Raw genomic sequence first — 20,666 nt, forward strand, 5'->3', positions numbered from 1 at the left:
AGGCCCAGTCCTTAGGAAGAGGAATGTAGCTTAATGTGGAGAAAAATAGCACCAAGGTTTATAGTCCAGGTGGCTCTCAGTAATTGCTTAACTACTGTGATATTGCACACATCTGGGACTCTTGAAAGTAATCATTTTCATCAATCAACAATAGACTTTTTCTTATCTCAAAAATAAAGTTCAAAGTCTTTAAGGGGCATTGCCCTGTCTACAGTCCTAGCTTCTTCTTTTGCCTCATTTCCCACCATTTCGTGCATGTGGTCCTGCTCCATAGAGCTCCATGCTCTTTCCTCTCCCTTCCGGCTTCCTTATCAGTCCTAACAGAATTGACCCTTCCTGGCCCTGCATTCCTAGCACTTTTGCTTGTGTTGCTTTTATGAATCCTTATCATATTACATCTTTATGTTCACTGAACTGTAATCTCCTTGAATGTGGAAATGAATTCATTCATCATAATAGGCCTCCTCTCTACTTTTTGTCTTACACCAGATACAAGCTACTCAATAAATATTTGTGGATCTAATTTTTTTCACTAAGCGTCTGCCATAGAGCAGGCCCTGTAAAGAAAACAAGTAAGTTGACAACATGGCCCGTACAACATGACAGGGAGATGGGAGGGTGGTGTGTAACAAACGAAGAGTGAAGAACGACAGCAGTAACTTCCTTTAAGTCACTTTTGGAAGTGTTTTCACAGCACTGCTTTGTCCTCATCTTCATTATCATTTGTCACACTGCACTGAAGTCACCTGTTTACATGTATATATAGCCTCCCCAACCCTCTATGAATTGAAGAGCATAGAATATGGCTGATTGATTTTTCAACCCCTGGTTCCTGGCCCTCAGCTAGAATTCAATATATGTTTTTGGAATGAATAGAACAGCTAGTTACTGAGAAATGTCACTTTTAGATACCCCGATCTTCCACCAGAGCCTATCTCCTTTCATTTACTGATCCTGAAATGCTGGTAGGCTTTCTTCCATTTCCCTTTTCTCTTAGGGCTGATATCCTGGATATTGTAGTAATAGTCCTTGAGGTTCTCTTTTGAGGCCTGGAAGGGAAGCAAAACATTCAAGTGCCTGGACCCTTACTGTTAGGGTCAAACTTTAGATCTCTTTCAGGTGCTTGAAATGTACTGGTTTAAAACCTGCTCTGAATCAATGGATTTCTCATTGTTATCATGAGTGAGGGACTGCCTTTTAAAATGCTAACAGAGAAAACTTGGCATGTCATACAAAGATACACCCCAGTGTGATGACTCATAATATGATGTGTCAGGTGAGAAATCATTTTAGAAATTACTGTTTCCCCATAAGTCCAGATGCAGAAATCAAAGGTAGAGCTGAGTGGGGGTTTTACAAGCAAGAGATGGAGGAAGGGGTTTCAGGAAAATCGCAATTGTGGAGAGGAAAGAATCTTGGTGCATCCCAGCAAGTCAACAGGCACCATCGATTCTGGATTATTTATGCAGCTTGTGCAGTGACAAATACTGTCCTATTTATTTTTCCTTCAGACTGCCTGTATTTTTACTATTCTGTTCCCTGCAATTCTTTCCCCAAAGGATTGGCAGGGAGCAAGAGAGAAAGGAGGGAAATATCTCAAATTGGCTTGAAAACATTTAGCTTCTTTGGCAGAGAGAAGAAGGGAAAGAATGGAAGATTAAAAACTCTTGACTGAAATGAAAGTTTGGAATTATTTGTTATTTTGATTATCCTTACTTTTCCATTGATCTAAAAAGCAAAACAACCTGACAGGAAAAGGAAGCCTGGATAGGGAGAGAAGAACTGTGGACTCTGGTTCTAGGTTGGTCACAAGACCTGGGAACAAGCCCCTTCCCTTCTCTAGGGCCCAGTTTCCTTGTCTGTATAGGAGCAAGGATGACAAATCCAGCCCACAGAACATGTGTCCTCATACCCTGAGCCCGTGGCAGACATCTGCAGTGGCTTATGGTACTCTCTCCCACTGGGCTGGACTGGGCTTCAAAATGTTTCTCAGTGAGATTCCAAGCAGTCCCTACCAATGGATGGGAGGGAGTCAGCTCTCCAGATGTAACCTCCTTGTCATTCCTAACAACAAATTACGTGTTCATTATCGGTGACATCATAAGCCCAATACTGCAAGAGGAGCTAATTAATGAATATCAAATATAAGCTAAATTTCTCTAGGTGTCATGTATTTGGGAGTGTGGATGAGGCTATATGAAAAGAAATAATCCAAATTTATCTGGCTCTTGCCACTGCCCAGACACTTCCATCCTCAGCCTCTTGTAGAACCCGCTTCAGGTTCAGCCTGCATGCTCTTGCTCCAGAGGGTTCAGACAGGGGTCTAAAGGGACTGGGAACAGACATTGTTCTCTTTTCTCTTGGAGAACTCAAGTGTTCTTACAGCTCTTCCATCAACTGGTGGTGATGGTGGTAGTAATAGTAAGAACTTACATGAGGCTACCCTCCAATTTACCAGGTGCAACCAGTAATGTTTGAATTTCAGTTTGATCTAAAGTAAGGTGCCTGTTATACAAAATGGTTAACAGGAATCTGAGAATTTGACTCGATGTCCCTAAAACTCCATTAGGAAACATGAAATGGAGGATGACTTGGGGTCTAGCCATTCCTTATAGCCATGACCTGGAAAGCATGTTCTTAGTAGGACCCAGAAAACTGGAGTTGTCTGTGGTTGACATTGCTGCCTCCCATGGGTCCTAGTGGGGTGTGTGTGTGTGTGTGTGTGTGTGTGTGTGCATAAAGGTCCCATTGTCTTTATCTCTAAGGAACTGACAGTTTTATTGCAGAATCAGAGTTAAGCACAGAGTACTGACAGGATCATGGAGGTCACATAAGGGATAGATCGGGATGGGATCAAAATGCAGCCTTTAGGGAAGGGAGTGGCCTTGGAAGACGGTGAACTTCAGAATAGGCAGAAGGGAGAATGTAAGTCATCCCCACAGATGGGAAATAGCTCAAGCAAAGGCACAGGGATGGAAACGTTCAAGAACTATGATGAACTCAGCCTGATAGAAGCAAATGATGCTTCTTGGAGATCTCAACTGTGGACATTAAATTGCATTGGTTGGGTGGGGTGAGTTTGTGGGGAGCCCTAAAAGTCAGAGATGTTTGAATTTGGTGCAGAGACTGTAAGGAATAATTTCTGGCAATCTGGGAAGATTAGTCTGGCAAGGATTTATAAGAGAAATTGGAGAGGGAGAAATGGAGAGATTAGTTTAAAAGGCTCTTTTGTAATTCATCCCTGAAGGAGTTTTAAATTTAATTAGAAAATAAAGCAGAAATGTGTATAGTACATATTACTGGCACATGTGTATCTTTTCTACAAAATCTTTAAAACATATTTATTTTATATTTTGAAGAGGTAATACCTCCACATGACTCTCAGACCAGAAAAATATAAAGAGATAAACAGTAAAGAGTTTTGTTCCCACTTCAGTTCCTACCTGTCTCATTACCACCTGACACTCTACACACCTCCCATCACACCCGACCACTTTCATTATTTCTCTGTGTATACTTCCAGAGTTTCTTTATATAAACTCAAGAAAATATTAATGTATGCTCTTATCTTTCTTCATTTTTAAAAAAAAGATAGAATGCTATGCATGTTTCTCTGGACTTCGGTTTTCTCACTTAAATATAGATATTGGTTTAAGATCCGAGCAGAACTAAATGAAATTAAAAGAAAAAAATACAAAAGATAAATGAAACAAAAGCCTGGTTCTTTGAAAAGATAAATAAAATTGATAGCCATTAGAAAGATTAACCAAGAAAGGAAGAGAGAAGATCCAAATAAGCTTAATTGAAATGAAATGAGGGATATTACAACCAACATGACGGAAATACAAACGATCATTCAGGGGTATCATGAACACCTTTACACATGTAAACTAGAAAACCTAGAGGAGATGGATAAATTCCTGGAAATATACAACTCTCCTAGCTTAAATCAGGAAGAATTAGAAATCGTGAACAGACCAATAACGAGCAGCGAAATTAAAATGGTAATTAAAAAATTACCAACACAACAAAGCCCAGCACCAGATGAATTCACAGATGAATTCTAACAAACATTCAAAGAAGAATTGGTACCAATCCTGTTGACACCATTCCACAAAATATAGAAAGAGGGACTCCTCCCTAAAGCATTCTGTAAAGCCAGCATCACCCTAATACCAAAACCAGGAAAGGACATAGCAAAAAAAGAAAACTACAGGCCAGTATCCCTGATGAATGTAGATTCAAAACTCCTTAAGGAAATACTAGTTGACTAAATCCAACAGCATATCAAAAAGATAATCCACCATGATCAAGTGGGTTTCATACCAGGGATGCAAAGGTGGTTTAACATATGCAAGCCAATAAATATGATAGACCATATAAACAGAATTAAAAACAAAAATCACATGATCATCTCAATAGACATGGAAAAGGCATTTAACAAAATCCAGCATCACTTTATGATTAAAACCCTTAGCAAAATCAGCATACAAGGGACATACCTCAATGTAGTAAAAAGCCATCTATGACAAACTCACAGCTGACATTATACTGAATGAGGAAAAGTTGAAACCACTTCCTCTGAGAACCGGAACATGACAAAGATGCCCACTCTCACCACTTCTATTCAACATAGTACTGGAAGTCCTAGCTAGAGGAATCAGATTAGAGAAAGAAATAAAGGGCACCCAAATTGATAAAGAGGCAGTGAAACTATAGCTGTTTGCTGATGATATGATTGTATACCTAGAAAACCCTAAAGACACCTCCAAAAAGTTCCTAGAACTGATAAATTCAGCAAAGTTTCAGGATACACAATTAATGTGTATAAATCAGTGGCTCTGCTATACACCAACAGCAACCAAGCCAAGAGTCAAATCAAGAACTCAACTCCTTTTACAATAGCTGCAAAAATATAAAATAAAATACCTAGGAATATACCAAACCAAGGAGGTGAAGACCTCTATAAGGAAAACTACAAAGCACTGCGAAAAGAAATCATAGATGATGCAAACAAATGGAAACACATCCCATGCTCATGGATGAGTAGAATCAATATTGTGAAAATGACCTTACTGCCAAAAGCAATCTACAAATTCAATGCAATTCCCATCCAAATACCACCATCATTCTCACAGAACTAGAAAAAACAATCCTAAAATTCATATGGAACCAAAAAAGAGCCCACATAGCCAAAGCAAGACTAAGCCAAGAGAACAAATCTGGAGACATCACATTACCTGGCTTCAAACTATACTATAAGGCTGTAGTCATCAAAACAGCATCATACTGTTATAAAAATAGGCACCTAGATCAGTGAAATGAAATATAGAACACAGAAATAAGCCCAAATACTTACAGCCAACTGATCTTCACCAAAGCAAACAAAAATATAAAGCGGGGAAAGGACACCCTATTCAACAAATGGTGCTGGGATAATTGGCAGGAGAATGAAACTGGATCCTCATCGCTCACTTTATACAAAATCAGCTCAAGATGGATCAAGGACTTAAATCTAAAACCTGAAACTATAAAAATTTTAGAGGATAACATCAGAAAAACCCTTCTAGATATTGGCTTAGGCAAAGATTTCATGACCAACAACCCAAAAGCAAATGCAACAAAAACAAAGATGAATAGGTGGGACTTAATTAAAATAAAGAACTTCTGCACAGCAACAGGAACAGTCAGCAAAGTAAACAGACAACCCACAGAATAGGAGAAAATCATCACAATCTATACATCCAATGAAAGACTAATATCCAGAATCTACAGGAACTCAAACAAATTAGCAAGAAAAAAACAAACAATCCCATAAAAAAACGTAGGCTAATGACTTGAATAGACAATTCTCAAAAGAAGATGTACAAATGGCCAACACACATGAAAAAAAATGCTCAACATCACTAATTATCAGGGAAATGCAAATCAAAACCACAATGCAATACCACCTCACTCCCTTAAGAATGACCATAATAAAAAAAGAAAAAAGAAAAAAAGATGTTGGCATGGATGCAGTGAACAGGGAACACTTCTACATTGCTGGTGGGAATGTAAACTAGAACAACCACTACGGAAAACAGTGCGGGGATTCCTTAAAGAACTAAAAGCAGAAATACCATTTGATCGAGGAATCTTACTCCTAGGTATCTACCCAAAGGAAAATAAGTCATTATACAAAAAAGATACTTACACACATGCTTATAGCAGCACAATTTGCAATTGCAAAAGTATGGAACCAGCCCAAATGCCCATCAATCAATGAGCGGATAAAGATATTGCAATATATATATATATATAAAATTTAGAAATATATATGTATATGATATCTTGTTGTAAACCTCAAATACACACAGTAAAATTGATTTCAGAAACAGATCTTCAACGTGTTTCCATATTGTTCTTCTTAGTCTCATAGTATTACATTATACAGAGAACCAGCCCCTTATCACTGGATGAACCCCTTATCTCTTTTTAAACAGTCTTTTCGCTGTTATAGGTGATGCTGCAACAAATAACTGTCCTTATATCATTTTGTATGTGCACATATATCTACAAAATAAATTTCCACACATAGGCTCACTACAGCAAAATCTACATGCATTTGTAAGTTTTACAGAGATTACCAAATTGCCCTCTTTGGGGATTTTTCTGTACTAATTTACATGCCCACCAGCAATATCTGGGATTGCCTGATTCCCTCTAGCCTTGTCAACACAGGGGGTTCTCACTTGGGCAGTTTTTCTAATCTATTAGGTGAAATCTTCATGCAGCTCTAATTGGCTTTTTTCTTATTATGGGTGAGGTTGAACATCTTTTCATATGTTTATGGGCCCAGTGAATTTTAAACTCTTTAACTTAGGGGACTGACTTCATAATTTCTGTATCCCTCCCAGAACCTTCCCAAATGCCTCACTACAGAGTAGATTTTCAGTCAAGATTTGTAAATCCAGTTAATGTTTATATGAATAAGTTGGTAAATGAGAGAATAAATGCTCATGTTATTGAAGTTATAAATCTTAAATCATATGTGATCCTTCCCTCAAGAAGCATAAAAATATGATAAGCTCACAGTGCAGTTATAAAAGCAACATATAGATGTTCAAAGATTACATGCAGTATTCTGAGTGAATAACTTATTTGTGTTGGGCTGGAAAAGTGGAAAGTCATACATGAAATACCTTATTCATTCTCAGAAAGGCGAGGGATTGGGGAAAGAAGAATCCCACACCTCTTTTCCATGGGTTCCTGTTTATTTAAAGAGTGGTTTGAAGCTGGTATGGGTAAATGGTTTTCGTAGAACTAACTAGTAGATCAGGAGGAAAGACAAAACAAGGCCCTCACACTGAGTTCCTCAGGCTACTTCCAGCTTCATTTCTTCATAGAGTCCACCCAGAACCCAGCTCCTTCTGAGGGTGAAGGCTGTCATTGGCTAGAGTTAGAAGCTCAAGTTTCTTTCCTTCTCTGTTGTTTCTATGTGCTCTCACATCAAAATACCATAAGCCACAAGCAAAGCATGCTTGATTGTCTGTTATTTTATGAACTTTGTGGGAGTCCATTCTTCAGGAGCACACTTGCCCACTGCTTTTTTTACACCATCTCCAGTCACAAGGAAACCACTGCTAGCTAGGTGGAGTGTGAGAGCAACTGTAAGACCACAGTGGGAATCTCCATGGTGCACTGTTATCTGAAGTGACTTTTCTTTCTTTCTTAATTTAATTTTAAGTTCTGGGATACATATGCAGGATGTGCAGGTTTGTTACATAAATAAACATGTGCCATGATAGTTTGCTGCACCTATCAACCCATCACCTAGGTATTAAGCCCACATGTATTATCTATTTATACTGATGCTCTTCCTCCCCTCTCCCCCTCCATAGGCCCCAGTATATGTTGTTCCCCTCCCTGTGTCCATGTGTTCTTATTGTTCAGCTCCCACTTATAAGTGAGAACATGTGGTGTTTGGTTTTCTGTTCTTGTGTTAGTTTGCTAAGGATAATGGCTTCCAGCTCCATTCATGTCCCTGCAAAGGACATGATCTTGTTCCTTTTTATGGCCGCATAGTATTCCATGGTGTGCCTTTTCTAACAGCTGTGCTGAAGCTGAGCTGTGGCTACAAAAGGAAAGCCTACCTCAAAAGAAGTGTGAAACTCTCCAACTGCTCATGAAGGTGCCTCTCCCTGCTTAGAGAATGAGAGCTACCTCTACAGTCACAGGAAGGCTCTTCAAGCTCACCTGAGCTCAGAATATAAAATCACATTAAGCCTGGGACTGAGTCAGGAGTGACAGCCCACACTTTTCTGCAGGTAGGCAGAAAAGGGGAAAGGCAAAGAAGAATGACAAGGTAGAATGTGAAATGTCAGGTTAGAATCCTGATTTCAGATCCTGTATGACTGAAGACAATCCTAACAGATATTGTCAGGGACCTAGGAGAATAATGTTGAGTGAGGACTCTACTTGCTATTTCAAATATCCCTGTGGATGAAGATAAGCTGTTTAAAATAAGGATACTTGCAAACTTTCCATCGCTGGATCTTTTCTTTTCTGTTGTTATTTTTGGTGCTTGTATGAGTGCATGTGTTTTAAAATGGCAGCTCAACAAGAAACAATTTTGACATATGTTCAGCATTTCACAGTCGATTTAATACATCTGTGTTCATTATGTCACTTCCTCCCCAGAACACCCATGTGAGGCAGGGAGGGTAGTTATTTCCATCTCCACCCACCACCCATTTTGTGGACAGGGAGAAACCAGGCTTAGAAAGGTTGAGTGACTTGCCCAAGGCCACACAATTCACAAAAAAGAGCCAAGACTTTGACTCAGGCCTTCCAAATTCCTAAATGAAGCTCCTTCCAACATTTGTTTCTTAACTCATTGCAAAATTAGTTTAAGTAAAGGAATTCTGGCATTGAGAAGTGCAAGAGAAAGAACATTATGCTCACCTTCAGCAACAGGACCATCATATAACTGTTTTTGTGATAATCTGAGGTCATAGCAATTGTCCTAAATCTGTACAGGGATAAAAGAGTAATAATATGTCTGGATGACTACCCTGGTGTAATTATGCCACAGGCAATAGGCCCACTGCAAGGCAGTTCAACTGCAAATTAGAGTTCGAACCACTGTATAAGGCTTGCCACTTATCCAGAGATAAACCTGTTATGTCACAATTTGCAAATCACAGTGTTAAAGCACACAGTTCTCACTGAGTATTTATGTAGCCTGCCACATACCCAGAATTCCTCTGAAAGAAGTGAAGAAGCTTCAGACCACAGCTCCTTCACAGGAGAAGCTGGCAGTCTAGCCCATTTATTATGTTTTTGTGATCTCTTAGTACCCCCATGGAAATATTTGAGTCTGGCATTCTGACATGAAATACAAGGTTTGTAAGAGGTCCTTCATTCATGCAAATAAATAAGGAAGATTTATTGAGCACTTACTATGTGCTAGTTACCTTAGTTACTGCATACCCACAATTAAAGAGACCTCTTAACTAAGAAGAAAATTTGCTTTGAGAATAAATATGTTAACCCCCAAAATAGGCATTACCTATGACTGAAGACAATCCTAACAAATATTGTGAAGGACCTAGGAAAATAATGTGAGTGGGGACTCTACTTGCTATTTCAAATAGCCCTGTGAATGAAGATTCGCTGTTTGATGAAGATACCCCAAATAAATATCTTCATGAATTGTTTTCCCTATTTTGGCAGTTGGTCACATATCATGACTTACATATAACCAAAGATTTTAAATGTTTCAAACTCTTAAAAATAACTGTCTCTTTAAACATTTCCTTGTCAGAGATCCTCTCCCCAGTTGTCACCTATTCTCAGATATTAATTTTTCTACACAGTCACATAGAAATAACAGGAAGCCTCTGAGGAAGTACACATCTATTTTATTTTCAGGGATTGGATTTTCCAGAGACCAAATAGAGAACAGAAGCAGGTGGTATTGTCATGGTTAGAATCATGGCTCCACATCAAAACTCAAATGAATTTTTACAAAAAAAATTATTCATTGAAAAAGATGTGTCCTGAATTTTCTGCCATACTCACGTTACCAAATTAATCAGTGAAGCTCCTCAAAAGAGGGAAAATAAAGCTAGAAGTCAAGTTAGAGACAAACATACCTAGTGTTCTAAGCCAGCTCTCTTTCATTTGTGACCTGTATTAGAATCATTTATCCTGTAGTGGTAGGAAATGAAGTTTTTCGGATAAATGAAACTTGCAAAAACAAAAAATTAAAAAAAAAAAACCCTCAAAACCCCCAAAGCTTATTGCTTTCTTTTTCATTCTAACCAAGTTTGAGAGATACCATTCCAAAAATTGACTGCAGACTACTCTGTCAGGGTTAGCAAACAGAGCAGTGTTAAATATTATACAACATTTAGTCTCTTTCTAATGACATTGGGCCCTGCTTCCTAAATCTGATATCCATGGGTAAGCAGCAGGGGATTTAGAGGACTCAAAGCCACTGGATAAGTATGAAGCAAGTCTCCCTAGATCATCCATTAGGAAATCCTGTAGGGAAAAAGTGTAAACCTCAGTGCTCTTAAAAGGTTTTGTCATCGTCAGGTGGGATAATCCTTACCTGTTCCTCCTTTGGAGGGCAGATAGAACATGATGATTGGAGATGCATGAAACATGATTAACGTCTCTGCATAATCAGGACTTGCAACATCCTGATTACTCCTATCTGATTTAAAAAAAATAAAAAAAAAAAAAGGTTTTGTCATACATGTTCAGAAAAGTTAGCAAAATCTTACTTTTTTACCTAAATTGATTTTGTAATATCCATTTTCTTTTTTGTGAATACCTAGAATGTAGAATTCTTTTAAGCTCAGTAAGTGATTGGAAAATGTATAAGATTTTTTTTTTTTTTTGGCTGGGCGCAGTGGCTTGTGCCTGTAATCCCAGCACTTTGGGAGGCCAAGGTGGGTGGATCACCTGAGGTCGGGAGTTTGAGACCAGCCTGGCCAACATGGAGAAACCCCATCTCTACTAAAAATACAAAATTAGCCAGGTGTGGTGACGCATGCCTGTAATCTCAGCTACTCGGGAGGCTGAGGCAGGAGAATCGCTTGAATCTGTGAGGCAGAGGTTGCAGTGAGCTGAGATCACGTCATTGCACTCCAGCCTGGGCAACAAGAGCAAAACTCCTTTTCAAAAAAAAAAAAGAAGAAAGAAAGAAAATGTACAACATTTTTGTTATTGGAGAATCTGGTGACATTAACACTGTAGCTGCATCAAAACGAAAAGAGTGCGATGATGTATCAGAGAGAGTGTGTAAATCCCACTGGACTACTTGGCCAGGGTTCATCTGTAAAAGCACAAAACCTGGAGTATTTTATTTTTCTGCAAGGTCAAGAAAGCTCAGGAAGCTCCTTTAGAAAAACAAAACAAAATAGAATATCACATTGGAATATGTTTTTATGTTTGTGGGAAGAGGGAGAGAGGAGGGAGCGTTGTTATTGTTGGTTTTGGTTTTGGTTTTGACTTTTCATTCTGCAGAAGCCCCACAAATCTGCTTGATTTCCTACTGCAGTTGGCACCAGCCGTAGATTTTATTTACAGCATGTGGCTATGCTTAGTTCCCCGATAATACAAAAGGCAAAAGTCTCAACAATTTATCTTTTGGAGTCATTCATTATTTGCCAGTTTAAGGGTAACAATTTTTGAATTGTGTTCTCACCCTGGGACATGGAAGTGTCTGGCTAGAGGAGAAGAAAAGAAAAACAGAGCTAGCATTTCAGCAGAAGAGCCTGGCATGAAAACTGAGGAGGAACAGACAGAGAGAAGGGAATTGGGCTTGATTATTAGTATCAGAAAAGATAAGGTGGTGGTGGCTGAGCTTGGAAGAACAGTTTCAGTGAGGTGCTGAGGATAGAAACCAGACTGTAGGGATAAAGGGTGAAGAGTTGTTGAGGATACAGAGCCAGGGAACACTGACAGCTCTTCCAGGAGTTTACCTGTGAAGGGAAAGATGCAATTTAGTAAAGGAGTGGAAGGGAGGGCTCCAGGGAAGGATTTTAGGCTGCTTCTTGCATGAGAACATGGTGCTCTTAGATTCTAAGTGCCACAGATACTTCAGGCTGCAGTTGGAATTCTTTGGTATATCAGTAACACCAATGGTTTCATTTAAAAATGGAAGAAGCAGAGGGAGATGTAATTACAATTTACTCCACTCCAGATGGCTTCCTTTATGTTTGTTCTTTAGAAGGTCATGCTATATCCTCTCTATCTAGATGCTCAGCAAGCAGCTCTGTCAAGACCAAGGTATATATGTAAAAAGAACTCCCCTTTCCTAGAGCTAAGGTAGTTCCACTGGGAAGAGTTCAAGAGCTTGAGTTACTTAGACCTCTTCTACCTTGAGCCAGTCCTCAGATGTGCTGGCAGAGGATTTTAATATTCTCTCTCCACCTCATGATGACATTGAGCATCAGGACTCCAAGACCCTTTAGGTAGACAGCCTGCAGCCATCCTGGGTTCACATTTGCTGAAGATATGTGGCCTCATGAATGGGAGACCTATAAAATGACCACAGGTAAATAAAATCCAAGACATAGAGTGTCCAGCTCTGGCCATGTGACCAGTGTCCTTGCCCAGAAATAGTAGAGAAGATCCATGTAGGCAGCTGGCCCAGGGCACAGGGAATGCTAATCTCATGGCCAGACAGAAGGCAGTGAGAAGGCTGGGTGTGGGCCTGCAGGCAGAGGCATCATGGAAAGAAAGGTCAAAGAATCAGAGAGGAGGAAGCACAAGACACACAGCAAATGCAGCCACGCTGCATTCAGCAGAACCTGCTTTGGGAGGAGGTGGGTCCATGTGCTAGAAGGGCTGCCTCAGGAAGGAACCATGGAGACTATAAAAGATACCAAGGGAAAAGAAGAACAGGAGAGAAGGAAATGAAAACCCAGCAGAGAGGTCACGTTTCTTTTGGCATTTAAAACACTTCCAGATTGCATCCTTAAATTTTGCTGGACCAAGGATTACAAACTTCTGGCCAACTCAAGGCCTTAGCTTTGGCATCCCAGGCCTTGTAATATCAAATCACAGCTCGATGTTAAGTTTTATTATTCAACATGAATGAAAAGGTCAAAGGGAAAAACAGCTCTGTGGTGTTCCATTAAAGGAAAAATCTGATCATCTTAAAGCAATATGATCTTAAGGGAGCCCACGTTATAAAGGGCAGTGGGTGGATGAATACGGACAGTGAGTGCTTGCTACTCCCTTGGAGAGCATTTGCATGCTGGGAAGGGTGTTCACGCTCACATTTCGTAAGAGTATCAGAAGGCCAGTCCTGCTCAGTGGTCTTTTTCTGGCCTGACAGAGTTAACACTCCTCTCCAAATCTTTGATTTATGGGGAATAGTGGAAACAGCTGTCAGTAGATGATTACACATTTAGGTGAAACATATTACTCCTCTTTCCTGCCCTAAAATATTTTGTTTTCTAAACCTGATCCTTTGTCTAAGCAACATTCTCCACATCACCTGGGGAGTGGGTTTCACAGGCATCATTTTTAGATAATCTTGAGGACAGTCAACTGGCAGATTTCATTTTGGAGTGCTCAGAGATAATAAGTTCATTAAGATACACCACTGGATGTTCTGCTATGACCAGTCCAAAATGCTCCTCCAGAGAAGTCTGTGACCTCCTGCGTCACAGGCAGGAGGTGCAAGGCAGGCATTTAAGTTGCACTTAGTCACATTGTTATGACTCAACCACCTGTTAGACTGAGCTGCTGTTACTGCATTGGTTTTTTTCGCCATGTACAATTGCTCCTAAACCTCTGAACTTTGAACTTTAAATCCTGAAGTTCCCTACTCTGCCTCCTTACCTGCTCCTCACTGTGCCCTGATATTCCAACTGTCGACCCTTCCCTGTTCTCTGCTCTATAATCCACTTTGGCCCTCCCTCCCACCCGTCTGTGATGGAAGAACATACTTTGTAGGATCTTGATCCTTTTAAATTTATGAAGGCTCGTTTTATGGTCAAACACATGATTTATCCTAGAGAATGTTTTCATGTGTGCTTGCAAAAAATCTGTATTCTCCTGTTGCTGGATATAGTGTTCTATACTGTCTGTTAGGTCTAGTTGGCATATAGTGTTGTTCAAGTCCTCTGTTTCCTTATTGATCTTTTACCTAGTTCTATCCATTGTTGAATGTGGAGTTGAAATCTCCCAAATACTATTGTTGAATCATCTATTCCTCTCTTCGATTCTGTTAGTTTCCTTTATCTTTCTTGGAGCTCTGTTGTTAGCTGTTTGTATGTAACTTCTGTGTCTTCCTGATGGATTGATTGATCCCCTTATCATCATGAAATATCCCTCTTGATAAGGAAAAGTAACTAATGGGCGCTAAGCTTAATTCCTGGGTGATGAAATAATCTGTACAACGAACCCCCATGACATAAGCTTACCTATATAACAAACCTGCACATGTACCCCTGAAAAATAAAAGTTTCTAAAAGTTCCTCTCCATCTCTAGTAACATTTTTTGTTGTTTTAAAGTCTACTTTGTCTAATAACGTAGCCTGTTTAGCTTCCTTATGATTACTGTTTGCATGATGTATCTTTTACTTTTGACTAATTTGTACGTTTGAAGGTAAACTATATCTTTTGTAGCATATAATTAAGTCTTGGTTTTTTAAAATCCTATATGACAATCTCTGACTTTTGATTGGATTTTTAATCTATTTGCATTAGCGATAGTGTTGATATAGTTGTATTCATTTCTGCCATTTTACTTTTTGTTTTCTATGTATCATGTCCTTTTTATTTGTCTTCCTCCTTTAATGCTTTATTTTGCATTAAGTGAATATTTTCTAGTGTAGCATTTTAATCCCTCTAATGATTTTTTATTGTTTATTTTGGAGTTATTTTCCTAGTGGTTGCTTAGGGCTTAAAATTTACAGCTCCACTCTATCAGAATCTACTTTATATTTATGCTAATTAATTCCAGTGAGATAGGTTAATCCTATATATCTCTATTCATGCTTCCCTTTTTTATGCTATTATTGTTGTATGTGTGTGTTTAGATATATATCTTTATATGTTACAACCCTAACATTATATTGCTATAATGATTCCTTTATGTAATTTATGGCTGTTAAGCTGAGAGAAAAAATGAGAATTATTATATATTTATCAAGTTTGTTATATTTCCTCTTTACTGTTCCTGTTTCTCTTCACTTCTTTCTGTGTATTCAAGTTATTGTCTGGTGTCATTTCATTACTCCAGGACAGCTTTGCCCCCACCCCTTCCTTTGTGCTATTACTATCAACTGCATTACACTTCTATGTTAGAGTTTCCACAATAAAATTATATACATATTGTTTGATACAACTGCTTTTTAGATCAGTTTTAAAAAGAAATATGCAATTATACTGTCCTTTATAATTACCTATATAATTACTTTTACTGGTGTTCTTTGTTTTTTCATGTGGAATTGAATTAACCTCTAGAGTCACTTGCACTTAGACTGAAGAAATTCCTTTCATATTTCTTGTAAGGCAGATCTGTTAGCAGTGAATTCTCTTCATTTTTGTTTATCTAAGACTTTCTTTCACCTTAATTTTTGAAAAATAGTTTTACTGAATACAAGAGTCTTGGTTGACAACTTTTTTTCATCAGTATTTTCAGCATGTCATTCCATTGGCTTCTGGCCTTCATCATTTCTTAAGAGAAGTCAGCTTTTAATCTTACTGTCCATGATAAGTTAGTTTTCTCTTGCTGCTTTAAAGATTTTCTCTTTGTCTTTAGCTTTCAACATTTTAACTATGACGTAGTTAGGTCTGGGTCTCTGTATTGATCCTACTTAGAATTTATTAAGCTTCTTGGATGTAAACCTAGTATTTTCATCAAATTTGGGATGTTTTCACATTATTTCTTCAAACATTTTTTTCTGCTTTTTCTGTCTCTCTTCACCCCTCTTTCTTGTACTCTCATTACTTGTATGCTGGTGTCCTCAGTGGTGTCCCACATTTCACTGAGGCTCTATTCATTTTGTTTGCTTTATTCTTTTTTTTTCTTTGTTCTTTGGAGTGTATAATATCTAATGATCTATCTTTAGATTCACTAATTCTTTCTTCTGTCAGTTCAAATCTCCTATTGAGCCCTAGTGAATCTTTCATTTTGGTTATTGCACTTTTCAACTTCAGAATTTCAATTTGGTTTTTAAAAATAATTTCTCTCTCTTTATCAATAGTCTCTATTTGATGAGGCATTGCATTATAGCATCCTTTTCTTATTTATTTATTTATTATTTTTTTATTTTCAACAAGTCCTCAGAGCCAAACCTTTGCTTCTTTAAGCATTGCTCCCATGTTTCCTTTAATGTATATATAATGACTGGCTTGAAGTCTGTCTGCTAAGCTGACATGTATGTCATTTCATAGGCAGTTTCTATTGCCTGCTTTATTTTTGTGTATGGGTAGGGCTTTCTTTGCATTTATCATAATTCTTTATTGAACGTTGGACATTTTAGATAATATAGCAACTCTACATATTGATCCCCATCTGCCTTCTCTGGGGTTTGTTGTTACTTATTTGTCTAGTGACTTGGATGGACTATCTCAGTGAAGTCTAATTTCCCTTAGTGTGCAGCTTATAATTTTGCTCCTCAAAGGGCATAGCCCTGGGCTTGTGCACAGTCACCCTAGAATGACAGTGGTTTTAGCAGGGATGTCTCTCTCTGACTGCATCATAGCTTGATGGGGATAGCATTGACTCTATAAATTACTTGGGGTAGTATGGCCATTTTCATGATACTGATTCCTCCTAACCGTGAGCATGGAATGTTTCTCCATTTGTTTGTGTCCTTCTTATCTTGTTGAGCAGTGGTTTGTAGTTCTTTTTGAAGAGGTCCATTATATCCTTTGTTAGTTGTATTCCTCAGTATTTTATTCTCTTTGTAGCAATTGTGAATGGCAGTTCATTCTTGATTTGGCTCTCTTTAAGTCTGTTATTGGTGTATAGGAATGCTTATGATTTTTGCACATTGATTTTGTATCCTGAGACTTTGCTGAAGTTAAGTTGCTTATCAGTTTCAGGAGACTTTGGGCTGAGACAATAGGGTCTTCTAAATATACAATCATGTCATCTGCAAATAGCAACAATTTGATTTCCTCTTTTCCTAATTGAATATCCTTTATTTCTTTTTCTTGCCTGATTGCTCTGGCTAGAACTTCCAATACTGTATTGAACAGGAGTGGTGAAAGAGGGCATCCTTGTGTAGTGCCAGATTTCAAGGGAATCCTTCCAGTTTTAGCCCATTCAGCATGATATTGGCTGTTGGTTTGTCATAAATAACTTTTATTATTTTGAGATGCATTCCGTCGATACCTAGCTTATTGAGAGTTTTTAGCATAAAGGGCTGTTGAATTTTGTTGAAGGCCTTCTCTGCATCAAGTGAGATAATCATGTGGTTTTTGTCTTTGGTTCTGTTTATGTGCTAAATTACGTTTATAGACTTGCTTATGTTGAACCAGCCTTGCATCCCCGGGTTGAAGCCTACTTGATCATGATGGATAAGCTTTTTGATGTGCTGTTGCAATCGGTTTGCCAATATTTTATTAAAGATTTTTACATCTATGTTCATCATGGATATTGGCCTGAAGTTTCGTTTTCTTGTTGAGTCTCTGCCAGGTTTTGGTATCAGGATGATATTGGTCTCATTAAATGATTTGGGAAGGATTCCCTCTTTTTGGATTGTTTGGAATATTTCAGAAGGAATGGTACCAGCTCCTCTTTGTATGTCTGGTAGAATTCGTGAACACATCTGTGGACACATCTGGACCTGGACTTTTTTTGGTTGGTAGGCTATTAATTGCTGCCTCAACTTCAGCCCTTGTTATTGGTCTATTCAGTGTTTCGACTTCTTCCTGGTTTAGGTGTAGGCAGGTGCAATTGTCCAGGAATTCATCCATTTCTTCCAGGTTTACTGTTTATGTGTGTAGAGTTGTTTGTAGTAATCTCTGATGGTAGTTTGTATTTCTGTGGAATCTGTGATGATATCCCCTTTATCGTTTTTTGTTGCATCTATTTGATTCTTCTCTCTTTTCTTTTTTATTAGTCTGGCTAGTGGTCTATTTTGTTGATCTTTTCAAAAAACCAGCTCCTGGATTTACTGATTTTTTGAAGGGTTTTTTGTGTCTCTATCTCCTTCAGTTCTGCTCTGATCTTAGTTATTTCTTGTCTTCTGCTAGTTTTTTTGATCTTGCTCCTCTAGCTCTTTCAATTTTGATGATAGAGTGGTGATTTTAGATCTTTCCTTCCTTCTCATGTGGGCATTTATTGCTGTAAATTTTCCTTTAATCACTGCTTTAAATGTGTCCCAGAGATTCTGGTACATTGTGTCTTCATTCTCATTGGTTTTGAAGAACATCTTTATTTCTGCCTTCATTTCATTGTTTATCCAGTCAATATTCAAGAGCCAGTTACTTAGTTTCCATGAAGTTGTGCAGTTCTGAGTTAGTTTCTGAATTCTGAGTTCTAATTTGATTGCAATGTGGTCTGAAAGACTGTTTGTTATGATTTCCATTCTTTTGCATTTGCTGAGGAGTGATTTACTTCCAATTATGTGGTCAGTTTTAGAATAGGTGTGATGTGGTGCTGAGAAGAATGTGTATTCTGTGGATTTGGGGTGGAGAGTTCTGTAAATGCCTATTAGGTTTGCTTAGTCCAGGTCTGAGTTCAAGTCCTGGATATCCTTGTTAATTTTCTGTCTCGTTGATCTGTCTAATATTGACAGTGGAGTATTAAAGTCTCCCACTATTATTGTGTGGGAGTTGAAGACGCTTTGTAGGTCATTAAGAATTTGCTTTATGTATCTGGGTGCTCCTGTATTGGGCACGTATATATTTGGGATATATTAACTCTTCTTGTTGCATTGATCCTTTCACCATTATGTAATGCCCTTCTTTGTCTCTTTTGATCTTTGTTGGTTTAAAGTCTATTTTATCAAAGACTAGGATTGCAACTCCTGCTTTTTTTGCTCTCCATTCGCTTGGTAGATCTTCCTCCATCCCTTTATTTTGAGCCTATATGTATCCTTGCATATGAGATGGGTTTCCTGGATACAGCACACCGATAGGTTTTGACTTTTTAACCAATTTTCCAGTCTGTGTCTTTTGATTGGGGCATTTAGCCCATTTACATTTAAAGTTAATATTGTTATGTGTGAATTACCTGTCATTTTGATGCTAGCTGGTTGTTTTGCCCATTAGTTGATGCAGTTTCTTCATTGTGTCGACACTCTTTCCCATTTGGTACGATTTTGGAGTGGCTGTTCCTTTCTATGTTTAGTGCTTCTTTCAGGAGCTCTTGTTCCTTTCTATGTTTAGTGTTTCTTTCAGGAGCTCTTGTAAATCAGGTCTGGTGGTAATGAAATCTCTGAGCAATTGCTTGTTCATAAAGGATTTTGTTTCTCCTTCACTCATGAAGCTTCATTTGGCTGGATATGAAATTCTAGGTTTCTTTTCTTTAAGGATGTTGAATATTGGCCCCCACTCTCTTCTGCCTTGTAGTGTTTCCGCTGAGAGATCCACTGTGAGTCTGATGGGCCTCCCTTCGTGGGTAACCCAACCTTTCTCTCTGGCTGCCCTTAGCATTTTTTCCTTCATTTCAACCCTGGTGAATTTGATGATTATGTGCCTTGGGGTTGCTCTTCTTGCGGAATATCTTTGTGGTGTTCTCTGTATTTCCTGGACTGGAATGTTGACCTGCCTTGATAGGTTGGGGAAGTTTTCCTAATATCCTGAAGAGTATTTTCCAGTTTGGATCCATTCTCTCCGTCACAGTCAGGTACACCTATCAAATGTAGATTAGGTCTTTTCACATAGTACCATATTTCTTGGAGACTTTGTTCATTCCTTTTTACCCTTTTTTCTCTAATCTTGCCGTCTCATTTTATTTCATTGAGTTGGTCTTCCATCTCTGATATCCTTTCTTCTGCTTGGTCGATTCGGCTACTGAAACTTGTGTATGGTTCACGAAGTTCTCGTGTTGTGTTTTTCAGTTCCATCAATTCATTCTTATTCCTCTCTAAGCTATTTATTCTCATTAGCATTTCGTCAACCCTTTTTTCAAGGTTCTTAGTTTCTTTGCATTGGGTTAGTACATGATCTTTTAGCTCAGAGAAGTTTGTTATTACCCACCTTCTGAAGCCTGTTTCTGTCAATTCATTAGAATCATTCTCCATCAAGCCTTGTTCCCTTGCTGGTGAGGAGTTGTGATCCCTTGGAGAAGGAGAGGCATTCTGGTTTCTGGTATTTTCATCCTTTTTGCGCTGGTTTCTTCCCATCTTTGTGGATTTATCTAACTGTGGTCTTTGTGGTTGGTGACTTTCAGATGGGTTCTCTGAGTGGACATCCTTTTTGTTGCTGATGAAGTTATTTCTTTCTATTTCTTAGTTTTCCTTCTAACAGTCAGGCCCCCCTGCTATAGGACTGCTGGAGGTCCACTCCAGACCCTGCTTGCCTGGGAGTCACCTGCAGTGGCTGCAGACCAGTAAGGGTTGCTGCCAGTTTCTTCTTCTGTTATCTTTGTCCCAGAAGGATACCTACCAGATGTCAGCCTGAGCTGTCCTTTATGAGGTGCCTCTTTGGTTATATGGGGTTCAGGGTGCTGCTTGAGGAGACAGTCTCTCCCTTATAGG

The 20,666-nt window shown here is 38.6% G+C and overlaps 1 protein-coding gene and 1 non-coding gene across 2 annotated transcripts in view; both read left to right on the forward strand.

Annotated features, from left to right (window-relative positions):
* Positions 1-20,666, forward strand: part of KIF6 (kinesin family member 6) — a 383,773-nt gene that overhangs the window by 233,691 nt on the left and 129,416 nt on the right. The gene's annotated exons all lie outside the window — the stretch shown is intronic.
* Positions 10,575-10,707, forward strand: LOC135268557 (U8 small nucleolar RNA). The gene has a single exon (XR_010336862.1). It is a non-coding gene; the product is annotated as a U8 small nucleolar RNA (small nucleolar RNA).

Source organism: Aotus nancymaae, unplaced genomic scaffold, assembly GCF_030222135.1.
Source record: "Aotus nancymaae isolate 86718 unplaced genomic scaffold, 86718_ANA_hifiasm-v0.15.2.pri h1tg000040l, whole genome shotgun sequence".
Lineage (NCBI taxonomy): Eukaryota > Metazoa > Chordata > Mammalia > Primates > Aotidae > Aotus > Aotus nancymaae.